Consider the following 20,504-nt stretch of genomic DNA (forward strand, 5'->3'; position numbering starts at 1 on the left):
TGTTGTATTATATTAGATAAAATGAGGTGAGATTATCTATAAGGTGTTTTTAACCATTTCCCCTTAAAATGTTTTTACTAAAATAAAAAAAATTATATGTTTAGATATACTTATAAAGTGTATGAGGCTGAATAAATGGAAATCAAGGAAAATTATACTTAGAAAAAATGTCTCATACCAAAGATAGTATTATTAAGTGACCTAATTTTTAATTATTATTATTAATCAACAATTTATTAAATCTATAATATGCTAGATACTGTGATTAAACATACAAAAACAAAAGTGAAAGAACTTACATTTGAATAGGAAAAAAACTAGTATGCACATATTTAAGTATATACAAGATACTTGTATACAAGAAAGTAGTTTGAAAAGTTAACTTTAGAGAGAAAGGCATTAACTTATTAAATTATATAGACAAAACATAGAAAATATATAAATGGACCAGAACCAAAAACTTACAAGAACATAAATCATGCAATAGACTAGCAGCTCATAAATTGAAGATAATAAACATTAAGGAGTATACCAATGAATAAAGTTGATATGACTAAGTCCATATTTCACATAATATACAGTAAATAAACCAAATACATCAATAATCAAATAATAAAAACTAATAAAAGTTGTAATATATCTATCACACTTTGAGAGAAATTCTATCTTTTCAATGAATTGAAGAAAATTATTAGAACAAAATGTATCAGAACTGCTAAAAATAGTTTATAAAGCAATACATTCTAAAGGAAAGAAACATATTAGGGGAAAATATTTACTATTAATATTTCTGATAAAAATGAGACATCTTAAAAAATTAAAGAATCAAGAGTATAATCTACTTTCTTCCCCCTCCCCCCCAGACTGGGGTTAAGTGACTTGCCCAGGGTCACACAGCTAGGAAGTGTTAAGTGTCTGAGATCAGATTTGAACTCCGGTCCTCCTGAATTCAGGGCTGGTGCCACCTAGCTGCCCCCTACAATCTACTTTCTAAAGGAAAAATGGCTGAGATGTGAACAAATAAGTTAGGATTATGTCACAGAAAGATAAAAGCACCATAAAGGCCATTTAATTCAACCTCCTCATTTTCCTCAGATTTAAGGATCTCAACTTGATCAAGGTCATATAGCTAATGGCAGAGCTGAGATCTGAACCCAAGTACTCTATTTTCAAAGATTTTAAAAAGAAAGATACAACATAAAAATATGTTTAGCCTCTTTATTAACTGGGAAAATAGAAGTTCAAATATCTGTGGGTTTTCATCTTATACACAATAAGTGCCAAAGGGAATTAGAAATAATAAATTCAATGTTGGTGAGACAATTGGGTTACTAGTAGGACTGCAAGGTTCCTGAAAGAAAAAAAATATTGAAAGTATTCGTACCATAATTGTTTCTATTTATAAATCAATATCTAATGACTGGAACAGCTGAAGATTTCCTGAACAGATATGTAAGGAATATAATGCAAATATGAAAAATGCCAACTACTATGGAAAATTTTATATGGAACAATATATGATTAATAAATAAATAAAATAATATGTAAAGAATATAATTTATCCCCCCCCCAAAAAAAAAACACAAAAAAGAGTAAAGAGACAAAGATGCAAATAGGACACTTTTTGTTAATAGTTTTGTTAAAATCAATAGTTATACTTAAAAACAAACTTTAGATAACAGAATTCATGATTCTAGGTATATGTGAACTGTTTTCATTGACAGTTACTATTATTTAGAAGAAAAAATATTTTAAAACATTTTATAAATAACTGGGGCAAGTCAATTCTGTTGTGAGAGAATGACTATCTGTAAATCTTTAGCAAACAGCTTTGTTTTTAAGAAATAGGTGGAGATTTGGAAGAACAGTAGAAAATGTATTTGGACAATTCAAAAGAAGATCCTGCAAAATATTCCATGTACTCTAAAAAAAGACAATGATACAGAATCTATTTACAAAACAAAGAAGGGAAGGGGAAAAGAGATACTTATTAAGATGCTATATTTGGCAAAGAATTTCACTGGTAGCTCTTTGAACAGCTAGTTCTTGTTACAGTTCTTAACTAGTACTTAGTTCACATTTTCTCACAAAAACACAAATGTTTTTGAAAAAAAATAACTCAATGTAAAATAAGCAGTTCCATTTGATTCTTTTCAATTTGCTGTAAAATATGCCTCTGGGGAACATTTAGAATGTTTTAGATAAAATTAAACAAATATTTCCCCACATCCCTAAGTTTAAACTCCCTAGCCACACAGAATAACTGTACTTTGCATATTGCCCTGAAGACCAAAGAATTTGGTTTCTGAAAAATAAATAGAAGAGTCTCTATGTAGGTGACTAAGTATGTAAACAAATGAACATCTATTTAACACATGGAAATTAATAAAAAGAGAGTAAAACTTAAAATAGTTGGATAATGGATACAGATCAATCCAAAGACCACAGGAGGGGAAAAACATTTTGATGTTAACATTTTTTTTTTATCAAATGAGGAAAATCTATCATATTAAATAATTGCAAATGTAAAAAGGTGAGCCTGATAGTTTCAGCCTTCTGCAAGTTTTGACAGAGAAACAAATCAACAAAAAATTGGAGGATGTGATAACAATAATAACTAACATTTACATAGTGTTAAGATTTGCAAAATGTTTTATATACATTAGCACATTTCTCACAACAGTCATATAAGGCAGGTGCTCTTATTTATTTCCATTTTATAAATGAGGAAAGACAAAAAGGTTAATTAGATGGCCAAAGGTCATATAGCTATTAAGTGCCAAAGACATAATTCAAATTTAGATCTTCTTGACTTCTAGTCCAGTACTCAATCTAATTACATTAAAATGTTTTACCAGCACAGGTTGTAAGTCCTGAGAATAAGCACCCATTTCCACATGCTGTCAAGATGTACATTTACCTTCAGAGATTTACCTAGAGATTCCTTAATCTGTGCAGCTGGCCAGACTGACTTTCTTCAAGTAGTCTACATGTATGCCTCAGAGCTCTCTTGTTCTAATGCATTCTCCACTCACCTGATAACTACAGTTAAGGTCTAAACTATGTCACTTTTCTACTCGGTAAACTCTAGTGGTTACCAATTATCTCCAAGATCAAATATAAAATCCTGCACTATTCCTACTTTTAGAGTATTCTTACACTTCATTCTTTTTCACCCATTTTATGATTCAGCCATGCTGATATACCTGCTCTTCTTTACTCAAGATCTTCACCTCCTAAATATGGGTATTTTCTCTTCCATGTCTTAGCTTCCAAGGAATCCTTAGAAACTCAGGTCAAAGCCCACCTCCTTCTGTTAAACAGAAAATCCTAAGCCTCTAACAACTTCAATTTTGGGGAAAATTTATGGAGGACAAAAAAAAAAAGCAGAAGCAGAAGAGAAAAGCTCTAAAATGGTGACTGATTGCATTCTCTAGAATAGCTAGTGCTCTCAGATATGTTAGTATAATATTAGGATCAGGATTTCAAAGACTTCTTGATCATCACACATTTTTCATGAATAAAGATTTTGGTGAATTAGTATTATTAGCAAATTAAAGAATTAATAGAAATTAAAGAAGTATTAGTAAATCAGACACCTGAAGAATAAGCACATAATTCCTCAAGTCTTAGGTTTTTGAGATTCTAGTTACTTTTCCTATGGCCAATTCTCCCATCTCAAGAGAAAAAGTCTTCTGCAAAGCCATAAGAATCATTGTGTTTTAAGCAGAACACAATGTCCTTGGAAGAATACCAAAGCTTCTTGGGTCCTGTTTACAGTAAGTACTGTTTAAACCAACCCTTATTTGTGATAAGAGATGGGGAACACTGTTCAAAAGATAATCATTTATTGAACTTATGACATTACTATGTTGGGCTTTTCAAGGTAAGCCAAGTATTGGCACATCAGTAAACAACTGCAGGCATTTATCATTTGGCATTGTTAGAAATTTTTACTGCTGTTCCTTTTTATTTAAAAAATATATATATATTTCTTTAAAAGCTTTTTTAAAGCATCAGTTTTGTAGGTCTGACATATTAGTAAAGTCCAGTGGCTTATCCATGGCATGACTAAAATTACATAAAAATTGTATATAGTTAAATTTTCTTTGCTTTGAAAAACAATCAAAGAGAAAAATTCACTGAAGATGTAACAGACAATTTGGATTCTAGCTTCAACTCTACCATTATCCAGCTTGATGACCTCAAGACCAAGCTCACCTAAACTGCACCTCAGATTCCTCAAATTTAGAATGCAAATATTATGGCACATTATCTTTAAGGACATTTTTAAAAGGTTGTAAATTGCTGTCATTTCCAGGCTTTCTGTGATAACTTAACTTGTTAGACTATACTGGTTTTTCTTATCAAGCTTGCTGGCAAGTCAAGATACTTAAAACACTCAGATGCTGAAGTGCAAATCAGATATTTGCAGTAATTTTTACTGCTTATAATCTTAATGAAGTGACTCAGCCTCTACTTTTAACTGCTGGGACCTTCATCTGTGAATACAGTATTAGGAACAATTTGCAATATCAAATGACCGGGTATTTTATAAATGATCTTCCTTATTATCCACAGAAAACAGATCAGGAACAGTTTAGATCTTTAACAACAAGAGGGTTTCTATAGTTAGAAATAATGAAATCAGAGTTACAAAACAATACAATGGATTACACTAATGAACATTTTAAAGTATTCATCTTTTGAGGTTTTTAAATTAAAATACATTTAGGGAAGTTCAAATTTGGGTAGGATAATATATCAGATACATATATGTCTACATGCAAATAAAAAAAACAGACAAAAAAGATACAAGTAATCTTAGAGGAAAACAAGTAAACTTGGGAATAGACAGAAGGTGGGAAGAGAAAATAGTTTGGGCAAGGAAATAGCCAATGCACACAGCCCCAAATATGTGAGATGGAATGTCCTGTGTAGGGACACTGTGTAAGGGTGACTGGACCTAAGCGTATATAAAGGGGAATAAAAAGTAAAAAAGATTAGAAAGGTAAGGTCAGGCTAGGTTGTGAAGAACCTTAAATACCAAATAGAAAACTATATTTGATCCTAAAGGCAATAGGGAACTACAAAGCTTATTGATTAGGAGAAAGACAATGTGATACATGTACTTCAGGAAAATCCCATTGATAATTAAGAACAGATTATAGTGAAGAAAGACTGGAATTGAAAGAACAATTAAGAGATATTTCTGTCTTAGTCAGAACTGATCAGGAAATAAACATGAATGGTAGCTATGTTGAGTAAAAAGAAGGGAATTAATGTGAAAGATATGAAAATAAAAAGAAAAAAAGGAAAATATTATATTTGTGGGGTTATTGAGAGTAAGGTTTCAAGAAAGATATTAAGGTTTTGATCATGATGGACTGGAATAATGATATCCTTAAAGGTAATAAACAAATATAGAAGAACCATAGTTTAAGGGGAAAGACAATGAGTTTTGTTTTGAATGTGTTAAGTTTGAGGTATACATGAGATATCCAGTTCAAAATGTTTAATAGTTAACTGTTTATATGAGATTCAAATCAGAAGATATATATATATATATATATATATATATATATATATATATATATATATATATATATATATATATATATATATATATATATATATATAGAGAGAGAGAGAGAGAGAGAGAGAGAGAGAGAGAGAGAGAGAGAGAGAGAGAGAGCTAGATATTACTCCATGGAAGTTGATGAGATTACCGAGTATATAAAGACAAAAAAAAGTTGCTCCATTGTGTTTATCTAGCAAAGAATACTGCAAATAGGGATAGAAGATAAACATTTTTTTTTTTACCAAGTTCAAGCAAGACACTGTGCAAATTGCTTAACCAATATTATCTAGTTCACCTTTACAACCTTAGTTAGCTGCTGTTATCTTTATTTTACAGTTAAGGAGAGTGAGGCAAACAGAAGTTAAATACTTGACTTGCAACATAGCTAGCATCTGAGACCAGATTTAAACTTGAGAGGCCTTTCTGACTCCAAATCAGCACTCTATTTATTACATTAGTCCAGAATGAAGAAAATATTTAGGAGGAGGAAGTGATCAACATGTCAAATACTAGAGGAAGGTTAAAAAAGAATGAGATTTAAGAAATAAGATGTTATATTTGAGAATTAAAGGTCATGCAACTGATGCTGAGTGAAATGAGCACAATCAGAAGATCACTATACACTTCAACAACAATACTGTATGAAGATATATTCTGATCGAAGTAGATATCTCCAACATAAAGAAAATCCAACTCACTTCCAGTTGATCAATGATGGACAGAAACAACTACACCCAGAGAAGGAACACTGAGAATTGAATGTAAACTGTTAGCACTACTGTCTTTCTACCCAGGTTACTTATACCTTCGGAATCCAATTCTTTTTTTTTTTTATTTATTTTTATTTTTATTTTTTTTATTATATATATATATATTTATAATATTATCCCTTGTATTCATTTTTCCAAATTATCCCCCCTCCCTCTATTCCCTCCCCCCGATGACAGGCAATCCCATACATTTTACATGTGTTACAATATAACCTAGATACAATACATGTGTGTAAATACCATTTTCTTGTTGCACAATAAGCATTAGATTCCGAAGGTACATGTAACCTGGGCAGACAGATATTAGTGCTAACAATTTACATTCACTTCCCAGTGTTTCTTCTCTGGGTGTAGCTACCTCTGTCCATCATTGATCAACTGGAAGTGAGTTGGCTCTTCTTTATGTTGAAGATTTCCACTACCATCAGAATATATCCTCATACAGTATTGTTGTTGAAGTGTACAGTGATCTTCTGGTTCTGCTCATTTCACTCAGCATCAGTTGATTTAAGTCTCTCCAGGCCTCTCTGTATTCCTCCTGCTGGTCATTTCTTACAGAGCAATAATATTCCATAACCTTCATGTACCACAATTTACCCAACCATTCTCCAACTGATGGACATCCATTCATCTTCCAGTTTCTAGCTACAACAAAAAGAGCTGCCACAAACATTTTGGCACATATATGTCTCTTTCCGCTCTTTAGTATTTCTTTGGGATATAAGCCCAGTAGTAGCACTGCTGGGTCAAAGGGTATGCACAGTTTGACAACTTTTTGGGCATAGTTCCAAATTGCTCTCCAGAATGGCTGGATTCTTTCACAACTCCACTAGCAATGTATCAGTGTCCCAGTTTTCCCACATCCCCTCCAACATTCATCATTATTTGTTCCTGTCATCTTAGCCAATCTGACAGGTGTGTAGTGATATCTCAGAGTTGTCTTAATTTGCATTTCTCTGATCAGTAGTGATTTGGAACACTCTTTCATGTGAGTGGATATAGTTTCAATTTCTTCATCTGAGAATTGTCTGTTCATATCCTTTGACCATTTATCAATTGGAGAATGGTTCGGTTTCTTATAAATTAGGGTCAGTTCTCTATATATTTTGGAGATGAGACCTTTGTCAGAACCTTTGCTTTTAAAAATATTTTCCCAATTTGTTACTTCCCTTCTAATCTTGTTTGCATTAGTATTATTTGTACAGAAACTTTTTAGTTTGATGTAATCAAAATCTTCTATTTTGTGATCAATAATGATCTCTAGTTCTCCTCTGGTCATAAATTCCTTCCTCCTCCACAAGTCTGAGAGGTAGACTATCCTCTGTTCCTCTAATCTATTTATTATCTCCCTCTTTATGCCTAAATCATGGACCCATTTTGATCTTATCTTGGTATATGGTGTTAAGTGTGGATCCATATCTAATTTCTGCCATATTAATTTCCAGTTTTCCCAACAGTTTTTTCCAAATAATGAATTTTTATCCCTAATGTTGGTATCTTTGGGTTTGTCAAAGATTAGATTGCTATAGATGTACCCTTTTTTGCCCTTTGTATCTAATCTGTTCCACTGATCTACCGGTCTACTTCTTAGCCAATACCAAATGGTTTTGGTGACTGCTGCTATATAATATAGCTTTAGATCAGGTACACTTAGACCACCTTCCTCTGAGTTTTTTTTCATTAGTTCCCTTGCAATTCTCGACCTTTTATTCTTCCATATGAATTTTGTTGTTATTTTTTCTAGGTCATTGAAATAGTTTCTTGGGAGTCTGACTGGTATAGCACTAAATAAATAGATTAGTTTGGGGAGTATTGTCATCTTTATTATATTCGCTCCAACCAGCAAGAATTTGCAGAGCTCTCAGCTCACAAAAGGTAAGGGGGTTAAAACAGAAGGAAACTACAGGAGTTTCTTTGCTATCAATGAGGCAGGACTCAGTTGTTTTGCCCATACTCGAATTCAAGTCACAGTCCTGGGTTGGCAGTCCCAGGAGAAATCGTTCAAAAATTATTGAACTACTATGATCAAAAAAAGAGCCCTTTCAAGAAATTATCAAGGAAAACTGCCCTCATATTCTAGAACAAGAGAGTAAAATAGAAATTGAAAGAATTCGTTGATTACCAATTGAAAGAGATCCCAAAATTCCAGAGCTCCCAGGTCAAGGAGAAAATTTTGCAAGCAGCCAAAAAATTAACAATTTAAGTATGGTGGAGCCAAAGTCAGGATAAAATAGAATCTAGCAGCTTCTACAGTAAAGGATTGGAGGGGTTAGAATATGATTCTCTGGAGGGCAAAGGAGCTAGGATTACAATCAGGAATCACATACCAGCAAAAATGATTATTGTGGTTCTGGGTGGAAAATAGATATTCAAAGAAAAAGGTGACTTTCAAGCATTTTTGATGATAAAGCCAGAGCTGAATAGAAAATCTGACTTTCAAATACAAGACTCTAGAGAAACATACAAAGATAAACGGAAAAGGAAAACCATAAAGGATTTAATGAAGTTGGACTGTTTGCATTCTTACATGGGAAGATGATACAACTCATAAGAACTTTCTCATTATTAAGGCAATTAGGGAGAGTATATATATATATATATATATATATATATATATATATATATATATATATAGAGAGAGAGAGAGAGAGAGAGAGAGAGAGAGAGAGAGAGAGAGAGAGAGAGGACACAGGTATAAGTTGAATGTGAAGGGGTAATACCTAAAAAGTTGAAATTAAGGGGGTGAGAAAATAATATCTTGGGAGAGAAGGAAAGGGAAAAGTAGAATGAAGTAAATTATACATAAAAAAGAGTAAGAAAAAGCAGAGGGAAATTGGGGGAGGTAGAGAGGAGGTAATGAATCTTACTTATATCAGAATTAGTTCAGAGAGAATAACACACACACTCAATTGGATATAGAAATTAACCTTACCCCCAAAAGGAAAGTAGGAGGGGAAGAGAATAAGAGAAAGGAGTGGTAGTGATAAAAGGTAGGGCTGATTGGAGGAGGGATAGCCAGAAGCAAAACATTTTTGAGAAGAGACAGAGTGAAAGGAGAGAGACAGTTTAATAAATAGGTGGAAAATAGTTAGCAAGAATAATTGTGAAAAGAAATTGAAGCAAATTTCTCTAATACTGGCCTCATTTCTCAAACTACAGGCAACTAAGTCAAATGTATAAAAATAAGAGCCATTCCCCAATTAATAAATAGTTCAAAAGATAAAAAAGTTTTCAGATGATGTAATCAAGTATCTACAGTCATATGAAAAAATGCTCTAACTCACTACTGACTGGAGAAATGCAAATTAAACAATTCTATCACATACCTTAAGATTGACTAATAAAACAGAAAAAAAAAAAAAACAGGGGATGATAGGGGGAAAAGAGACATTAATGCACTATTGGTGAAACTGTAAATTCAACCATTCTGTAAAGTAATTTGGAACCATGCCCCAGGGGCTATAAAACCATGCATATCCTTGACCTAATGATATTACTATTAGATCTGTATCCAAAAGAAATTAAAAAAAAAAAAAAAAGGAAAAGCACATATACATATTAAAATATTTATAAAGCTTTTTTCTGGGGGCAAAGAATTGGAAATTTAGGAGATGCCCATCAAGTGGGGTCTTTCAAATACAAGACTCTGGAGAAGCATGAAAAGATAAACAATAAAGAAAATCATATGGAAATTAAAGAAGTTGGACTGTTTGCTATAAGAAATGGATGAGCAGGATGCTCATAGAAGAATCTGGAAAGATTTCTATGAGCTAATTCAAAGTGAAATGTACTATGTACAAAGTAACAGAAGTATTGTAAGATGATGAGATATGAATAACACAGCCATTCTCAGCAATACAATGATTCAAGACAACTGAGACTTATGAAAAATACTATCCATACCCAAAGAAATCGTGTCTGAATACATATTGACAGATATTTACTTTTAAAACTTTATTTTTATTTTTCTTGAGGATTTTTTTGGGTCTAGTTTTCTTTCACAAAATAACTATTATGGAAAGGTTTTGCATAACTACACATGTATAACCTATATCTACTTCTTGTATTCTCAATGGAAGGGGAGGGAGGGAAGAGAGGAAAGAATCTGGAACTCAAAGTTTAAAAAAAAGAGGATTAAAATTGTTTTTATAGGTTAAGTGGAAAAAATAAATAAATTTCCAAGTTTAAGAATTTTTTACCATATTAAAAAGACAGTGTTGGGTAAAGCTCTGTCCCCCGCCATGATTAAAGTTAACATTTGGTATAACTTTGCTCCAAATTGGCTGGGCTGGTTGTCAACATAGACCCAATTTATCTAATTATTCAATTTTCACCTTCATTTTAAGCAAGAGTGTCTGGTCCAAGAATGAAAAAAAAAAAAAGCTATCACTTTCTAAATCATTACCTGATATTATCCTTTCATGGGAACATAAAATCAAATTTACTCTCTTCATATAAACTCTCTTCAATGTTATCTTTAAAATTTATACAATTTGTTGTTGGTTAAATGATTTCAATCATATCCCATTCTTCTTGGCAAAGATTTTGGAGTGATTTGCCATTTTCTTCCCTAGCACATTTTATAAATGAGAACTGTGGCAAACATGGATAAGTGACTTGCCCAGGGACAAGCTAATAAGTGTCTGAATCCAGATTTGAACTCAAGAAGCTCTTGAATCTTTCTGACACCAGGTTTGGTACTATATCCACTGTGATACCTAGCTTCTCTATCTACAACAAGAACTAGACAGACTGAAATTTGAGAATACCCAGATCTGAGACATTTTTATTCCTTAGTCAAATTGCTCTATTTCTTCTTCTGAATGAATGAATTTCTATCACTCAGGGACATAACTTGTCAGGGTTTGGATCTCTTTTTTCCTTTAATTCCTATACTCAATTTCCAACTTTTGCCAATTATATCATTATCCCAAAGGAGACATTGCGATGGTAAACCATGATGAAATGCAAAAAGGCATGAATATGGAAGTCCTAAACACTTGCCCCTTTATAACTCCCGTCACTAATCACAAGAAATGTTATACGAAATTACCCCCAAAGTTGGAGATCACTACTGTTACCACTCCTTGACACCATGAGAGTACAATTTTGGACCTAAATATGTGACTCCCGTCACTAATCACAAGAAATGTTATACGAAATTACCCCCAAAGTTGGAGATAACTACTGTTACCACTCCTTGACACCATGAGAGTACAATTTTGGACCTAAATATGTGTCATTCAACAAAGTAAACAAATTCAGTAGAACTTATAACTGAACCTGAGGATGAAGAACCAACAATGTTTACCTTAATGGGACAATAACTACATCAATGCATGTTAGTAACCATACAATGAAGATATTCAATAAAAATAGGGCCTTTGGAGAAAGGTAGGTAGGCCATACAGGAAAAAAAGAAAGAAATATTGTTGGTTAATCATACCAAGAAATCAGAAAAGAAAGACTTTCACTGAAGATCATGCTATGTTGGTTAAAAAGTATACAAATATTTATAAGCACCTACTATTTCTTTATTATAGAAGTCTGTATTTCTAATGAAATACAATGATGAAAATGGTCATCATGGGAATGAGTTATAGGGCTATGTCTATAGCACCTACCACAGGTGCTACATCAATTCTACCCTTATTTTCAATTGTATTTCACATAGGAACATTTATTCTAAAATGATTGCTATCCACTGGAATTATAAATAGCTTATATTTATGAAGTACTCAATAAAGGGCTGTCAAAGTGTTTTGTGTGTATATCTATCTCAAGTGGTCCTCACAATGGCCCTATAAGATAGATAAGGCAATTATTCTCATTTAGAAGACAAAAGACACAAATTCAGAGGTTTTCTCAGACACAAAGCTGAATGAAAATTTGAAACAGGTCTATTTTGACTCCACATCCAATGCTCTGTCTACTCTGCATCTGTTGCTCTACCTGGCTTCAGTTGGTCTCTGTTGTTCCCTTCCCCATCCTACTTACCAGGTTCCTGCCTCCTTTTGTGTGTTGTTTTATCCCATTAGATTGTAAGATCATTGAGGCAAAGGAATTGTCTATTATTCATATCCCTAGTGCTCAACAAAATGTCTGGCACATGACAGGAGCATAAAGCTTATGGGACTGATTATCATAATTATACCTACTATGTAGGAGCAAAGCACTGGGGGTATGAGATGATGCTAGCTTATGTTCACAACAGTTCCTAACAGGAAATTTCCCTCCTCTCCTAGTATGCCCTGCCCTAATAAGACTACACTTGGGAGAATTTTAACTAGAGGAGAAAGCCGACAGTCAAAAGGAAGACAACCAAGATGAAATTCAATATCATGACAAGAAATTTTACAAGCATAATGGGAATCAATGTCACCTTTCCTCTACTCCTTGCCCCCTATTTAATTCGTTAAGTTTTAAGGAAAAAGGAGATTATTCTTGACCTATTTAGTCCCAGAAGACAGAACTAGTGTCAATGTTATAATTATGTGGAAGTAACCAGATAGTGTAGTGAATATAGAGCACTAGAGCTGACATATTAGGACTTAAATCTGGCTTCAGACACCTATTAGCTGTGTACCCTTCTTTACCCCAGTTCTTCATCTGTAAAATGAACTGGAGAAGAAAATGGCAAATCACTCCAGAACTTTTTCCAAAAAAATACCAAATGGAATCATGAAGGGTCTGACATAACTGAAATGAATGAACAATTGCTATATACTATATGTAAGCTCAATTCAAATAAATAACATATGCATATGATGCCACTCTACTGCATCCAGATTAGCAGTTGCATATCTCTCTGTAATTGCAAAGCACAGTTTCATTTCCCCAGGCTTGTCAGTTGGTACTGCCAAGCATTGATATTCTCTCTCTCCTGTTATTTAGTGGCATTTATGGTAATTATCAAAATGACATATACCAAAGAAAATCTTCTATATCATCTTCTATTTCATATCTTTAACAAGTATACTCTTAATGTAGTAACAAAAATGAAAACAATGGCATTTGTATTAGGATTTATAAATGCCTTTTTTGTTATTTCTTGCTTGGGGTATAGGCAATAATATTAATACAAAATCTTTTCCACAATCTTTTAATTTTTACTTCTTTTAGATATCTTGAAAATCACTCATTGTCTTAAGAAGAATGAGGCAACAACAATTGGTCAATCAACAGCTTTTATTAAACCTTTACCATGCCAGGCACAGTATTAACTATTGGAGATATAAAGAAAATCAAATTAAATACAAGTTCATGTTTTCAAAATTGCTAACTATTTGGAGTATGAGTGGGGAAGGAGAGTGTGTATATATATGCATGTGAGTGAGAGAGATTGAGTAATAAGAGATTGCCACATGTTCATAAAATACATAGAATACTATGGTTTTGTTATTCACTGGTTTCAGTTGAAGTTCAGTCCAGTACAACTCTTTATAACTCCATTTCGGATTTTCTTAATAAAGATACTAGAATGGTTTACCATTTCCTTCTCTAGCTGCTAGTTTTATAAATGTGGAAACTCAGGTAAACAGATTTAAGTGATTTGTCTAGGGTAAAACAGATTCTGAGGCTAGAATTCAGGATGAAAAGTCTGACTCCAGGCTCAGCACTCTGTCCACTCATTCATTCATTCATTCATTCATCACTGATAAAAATAGAGTATATCCCCAAAATTATAGCAGCTCTGTTCCATTTCTTTAAGAATAAGGGTTCTTAATTTGACTGCATGAGACATTAAAAACAGAAAGACAAAAAAGAGAGCTTTTGTTTTCAAATTTATATTCTATAGATAGAAAGATGATAAAAAGATATATGTTCTATATATCTATATATAGAGAAAACTTATATTATACTGGGGAAACAGAAAATATGCATGCAAATAAATATATCTTATATAAGAAAGACATATGAAGTGTTTGGAAGAAGGGAAGGCCATTTATAACTAAGAGATCAGGGAAGGTCTCAGTTAGAAGGTGAAACTTGTACTGTATCTTGATAGGAACTAGGGAATTTAAGAGGTGTTTGTCATCATAAAAATTCAGGGAGGAGAGAGAATCCTGAAATCAACAACATCAAGTATTGTACAAAAGTCAAAAGGAATGAGGACTGAGTAAAGGCCAATGGATTTAACAATTGAGATGGCAGTTTCATTCACATGCTATAATCAGAAGTTAAACTGCAAAGGGCTGAGAAGTGAATATTATATGAGAACATGAATTTAATATAATGCATGTAGTAGGCAATTACTTCTAACAGTCTGTCAATGAAAAGGAGAAATGAAGACATTTTTTAACTATAAGGAAGGGATGCTCATGAATAAAAAGAAGATAGACATGACAAAGAAAAAGGGCATAATAGTTCCTGGATGAAACAAGAAGGATTAGAATCAAGAACACAGGCAGATAGGTTGGCCTTGACAAGAAGGTTCACTTCTTTGAAACTGGAGCATATGAGAGAATAGGGAATTAATTTTTAGGGTTTTTTTGAGGAATAGAATGAGACAAATTTATCTCAGATTTTCTCTTTTAGTCTCATTCACAAATTTCATCTTAAGATGATCTGACTTACCTTGAACTCACATTAAAAGTCTTATTTTCTACTCTCTCCCTTCAAGAACTCTCTCCCCCCAAATTCTTGAAAGAAATACCTTTTTGAAATCATTCATTTTTTTTTTGTTCCATACAACTGAGTGCATATTCAAACTGATGTCACCCTTGGCTACTACCATGCTTCCTTGTTTGCCAATTTCATTAAGTATTTGCTATGCAGGCTAATTTCAGAAAACCCAGGAAAGACTTGACATGAACAGATGCTGAGTGAAATAACCTGAACCAGGAGAAAGCAAGACTATATGATGATCAATATTATAAATTTATCTCTTCTCAGCAATACAGTGATCCAAGATAATTTCAATAAATTTGGAATGGAAAATTCCATCCATATCCAGAGAGAACTATAAGTCTAAATACAGATTGAAGCATATATTTTCATCAGTATGGGTCTTGTGGTTTTTCCTCTCTTTTCCTGATTTTTTTCACAACATGATTAATATGGAAATATGGTTTAAATGAGTGTACATGTACAACCTACATCAGATTGCTTTATAAAAAATGAGTATTAAAAACTATTTTTACAAGTAATTGGAAAAAATACTATTTTTTTTAAAAAGTATTTTCTAGATAAGACCACTTATAGGCTCTCTTGGCTCCCTTTTTGGTTTTTAAAGCAAGTGTTTTATGTTGATTAGATTTCTTTAAAAAAAATGACAACAGTTGGGAGAAGGAGCCAAGATGGCTGAGTAAAGGAAGGAACTCACCTGAGCTCCCCCCCTAAAACCCATTCAAGTAATGACTTTATAAAAATTTTAGAGCATCAGATTCCCCCGAGCTCCCCACAACCCATTCAAATAATGACTCTCTCTCTCCTCTCTCTCTCTCTCTCTCTCTCTCTCTCTCTCTCTCTCTCTCTCTTTATATATATATATATATATATATATATATATATATATATATATATATATATATATATATATATATATATATATATATATATATATATATATATATATATAAGAGTATCAGAACCCAGAAAAAAATGAAATAGAACAATTTTCCAGCCAAGAGCAACACAGAAAGTTGGCAGGAGGTATCCATTACACTAGGGTAGGTTTAGAGTGCAATCATAGTACAAAGCTGGGCCAGCACAGCCCAGGCCCCAGGCAACCAATAATAGGTTGGGGGGGGGGGCTCTGAATCTGTAGCATGCCCTCCTGGCAGTTACAATTACTAGTCTTTCCTAGGCCCAACAGAGTACCTTTGACCACTGACCTTTGCAGTGTCAACTCTTCCCGGCTTGCCTCCTCTGAGGCCTTCAAAGGTCTCTGGCCACGATCTCTTGAATCTATAGCTTAATAACCAGTAGCAATCTCCAATACCCTAAGTCCACAACCACCAAAGATAACTCAGCAGCAAAGGATGGCACACTAAGCCCTAGGAAACTAGTATCCGGCTTTGTGAGTCACTGAAAAAGAGTAGCAGCAACTACTGCTGTAGTGACAGCAACCACAGCAGCAATGGCTTCCAAACATTTCAGTCTACAAGCAGAGATGCTAGAATAGCTGGTCAGAGGGAGTGTGCAGGGGTCTCTTTGCTAGTGCTGTGACCCAGGACTCTGTTATTTTGCACATATTCGGATTTGGGGTAGCAGTGCTGACTATAGGTTCCTAGAAGGATTTCTGAAAACAACTGTACAAAACCCCCGCAATTTGGGACATTGCAGGCTCCACTCTGGAAACAGAGCCCTACTTTAACAAAGAGTTAAAAGCCAAGTAAGCTGGGGAAACGAGCAGACAACAGAAAAAGATCCTGACCACATAAAGTTACTATGGTGACAAGGAAGATCAAAACACACACTCAGGATAATGATAACAAAGTCAAAGCTCCTACCTCCAAATCCTCCAACACAACAACAACAACAACACAAAGAATTGGTCTGGGGGCCATGGAAGAGCTCAAAAGGGATTTTGTAAGAGAAGTACAGGAAAAATTAAGAAGAGAAACAAGAGTGATGCAAAAGGGAACAAAAAACATTAATAATGAAAAAAATTCCTTAAAAAGGAGGTAGAAGAGCTCACTATGTCCTAATTTCTTACTTTTGTCCTGGTTCCATCTCACTGATTTCTGCTCTTCTTTTAAATTTAACTAAGACATAATTATTTTCTACATGGAGACCTTCCTGATTCCCCCCCAACCATTAGTGCCCTCACCTTTAAGTGCACCATATTCATTATCTTTCTATTTATTTTGTTTATATTTCAATATGTACTTGTGCCTTCCATTAGAAGGTAAACTCTTTGTAAGTAGTTGTTTCATTTATACTACTGGTAACTCTAGGATCCAGTATTATGTACTTAATAAATTGTTGTAATTGGAATGAATAATAGTCTGGAAAGTCAGATTATGAATGACTTTAAGTGCCAAACCAAGAAGTTTGTATTTTAACAAAGTCATGAGTCACCAAAGCTTCCAAAACATGATATATGATTAAAACTGGATTATCAATTCAACAGCTGTTATAGAAAATGAGTGGATGAAACAAGAACCTGTATGCATAGAAATAAATTAATAAGTTGTTGCAATAGTTTGTGCAAAAAGAGATCAAGCCCTGGCCTATGGTAGCTATGAAGTAAGGAGAAAAGGGTATGGATATGCATTAAAGAGATGTTGAGGATGTGGAATCAACAAAACCTGGTGATAGGACAAAACTAAGGGTGAGAGCCAGAAATCAAAAATAACTTGTGGATTGCAAACTTGTGGAAGCATGGTAGTTCTCTGAACAGAAATAAAGAAGAGTTTAGGGGAATGATAAGGACTTCTGTTGTAGACATGATGAATTCCAGATGTCTTTGGATTACATAGGTGAATTTTAGAGTAAGCACTTAAAGATGTGGGTCTAGAACTCAGAATCTGGTTATATAGATTTGGAAGCCACCTGCACATCTGAATTAATGGCAAGGACAAAGTCATAGACTTCTTTATAGATATAGAATGAGATATAAGATTATGAATTTGAAAAGCGATTTAGAAGGATAAAATTTTGAAGTGACTACTGCATCAGTAGACAGTATTCTTTTTTGATTTCCTCTACCAAAATAATTTTGATGTACTATTATCTGGTGCTCACTGTTTAGTAGCTTACTTTTTTCTTTCTTGAAGATGGTATTTATAATGGCAAGGTGTGAAATTTCTAAATAATCTGCAATATTTGAGACTCTTTGATTTCTGAAAATGAAACCACATTTTCCAGAGCATTTTTTTAGCCACTTTCTCCATTTGCATATATTCACAGTGAAATCATTGAATACAAAGTTACATCCTGACTTGTTTTGGAAGAACATGTAAAGTCCACAGAATTTCTCTGTTTCATATATTAAAATCAAGGCTAGTTTTACTAAGAATGAATAAATATTGATTTATCTTGATTTAGAAATGCTGGAGGAATTCAGAACCTCAAGTAGGGTAAACTCTTTTTAGTTCATCTTGAATCTCAATTGCTTGTTCATCTGGGAAATAAGGGATTATACTGTCTCATAAGGCAAAAGGGTTATGTAAGGGAGAATAAGAACATCCTCCCCCTAATGTTACACATCACAGTGTGACTGTATCTTGTAATTCTGAAGAACTATGAAGCACAGGATATCAATGATGCAGTAGTAGACTCCATAGATTGGTTAAATGGTTCATAATTTATACAATGAGAAGTTTCAGTTTGTGAATTTTGAATTTGTTATCGTTAATACTGTGGTGGTGTTTTTGGAGAAGCAGAGAACAGATACAGGTATAGAAAAATGAAGAGAGGGAAAGTAGTGGAATGATGGGAAGTTCTTTACCATCAAATGAATAAATGTTACTTCCTCAAGAGAAAATCATAAAAAGATATTGGTTTGATTTGAATGCTGAAAAAAGCCATTAAAATATACTACTACATAATTTCTATAAAGCACTTTCACATACATTTTCTTTTACAAAGCTTCCCTATTAAATAACTTATTTTGTTCTTTCTCATGCTGTGGAATTTAAGAACTTCACTAATAAAAATCTCCTGAAAAGTAAGATTCCAGAATATCATAATCTTTGTAGTCAGGAAACTGTTCAACATGAACTTTTCTTACTGAAAGTGAAAAAGTTACAAATTAAAAAATAACTAAGATATTGTTTGAGTAAAAACTGAAAATGGGATTTCTGCCATTAAATTTTCCTCATTAAAACAGATGCCTTTCCTTTATTACTTGCTTAATAACTCTTTACCATATATTTTGTTATAAAATTTAACTAATCAAGCCAAATATCTTTTTGATTTAAAATATGGGTGTAGATAGTTGTGATTAGAAAAAGAAATGATTCCCACTGCTTCTAAAAATCTAATCAAAACCTCTAATCATCAACTTGAAGTTTTGCCAGGATTTAACTGCTCTTATCTAACAGTTTTTATTATCTTAAATGCCCTGACTCATATGCTCTCTGATCTGGGGAATGAAGATATTTCTTGTCATTCTACTACTGTTTTTCTTATATCTAAGCCTACTAGAATGTCCAAATTGCTCTCTCCCTTCTTGCTAAACTATAAGAAGCACTATAAAATCCTTCCAGAGAAATTAAACTATCTTTACCATGTCCTTGATCCAATTCAACTGAACAAATATATATTAAATGTCTACTGTATATAATATGGTATAAGAGTTTGGGGAGATGCAAAATTTAAATTAGACCATCTCTGTCTTCATGAAGTTTAAAATCTGATACTTCTGCATAAAGGAAAGCTCCACGATATGTGAAGGCCCATTCTACAAAGATCCCAAATTAAGAATAATTAATAAGAATATGTGCTTTACTTCACATTGCATGAATCTTTATAACAATGAATTTTTAGAGACCCAGAACAGAGTTGAATCATCACTGATCATTCAAATCAAGAAATATTTATGAAGCCTCTACTGTGTTCAAAAATGCTAGCCATAATTGGATTAAGAACTTCATAGCATGTATATATTCATATGAAAAAAAAACTCTCTAAATCACTAGAGAAAAATTAGAGAAATGCAAAATAAGACAATTGTGAGGTACCACTTAATATCTCTCAAATTGGCTAAGATGACAGGAAAAGAAAATGATAATAAAGAAAATGATAAGGCAGGGGATGTGGGAAAACTGGGACACTAATACATTGTTGGTGGAGTTGTGAACCGATCTAACCATTTTGGAGAGCAATTTCAAACTATGCACAAAGCACTGTGCATAAACTTTGGGAAAAAAGACCCACACATGCAAAGATGTTTTTAGGAGCTCTTCTAGTGGCAAGGAACTAGAAACTGAGTAGATGCCTAGCAGTTGGAGAATGGCTGAACAAGTTATGGGATATGAATGTTATGGAATATTATTGTTCTATAAGAAATGCTTAGCAGGATGATTTCAGAGAGGTCTGGAGAGACTTACTTGAGTAGAACCAAAAGAACACTGCACACCATAAAAGCAAAATTATGTGATAATTAACTATGATGATCTTGCCTCTTCTGTGATTCAAGACAATTCCAACAGATTTGGGATGGAAAGTGCCACTTGCATCTAGGGAGAGAACTATAGAGACTG

The 20,504-nt window shown here is 33.3% G+C and overlaps 1 protein-coding gene across 2 annotated transcripts in view; it reads right to left on the minus strand.

Annotated features, from left to right (window-relative positions):
* Positions 1–20,504, minus strand: part of LOC141561334 (amine oxidase [flavin-containing] A-like) — a 99,904-nt gene that overhangs the window by 24,106 nt on the left and 55,294 nt on the right. The window lies entirely within an intron of this gene.

This window comes from Sminthopsis crassicaudata, chromosome 3, assembly GCF_048593235.1.
Source record: "Sminthopsis crassicaudata isolate SCR6 chromosome 3, ASM4859323v1, whole genome shotgun sequence".
NCBI classification, from domain to species: domain Eukaryota; kingdom Metazoa; phylum Chordata; class Mammalia; order Dasyuromorphia; family Dasyuridae; genus Sminthopsis; species Sminthopsis crassicaudata.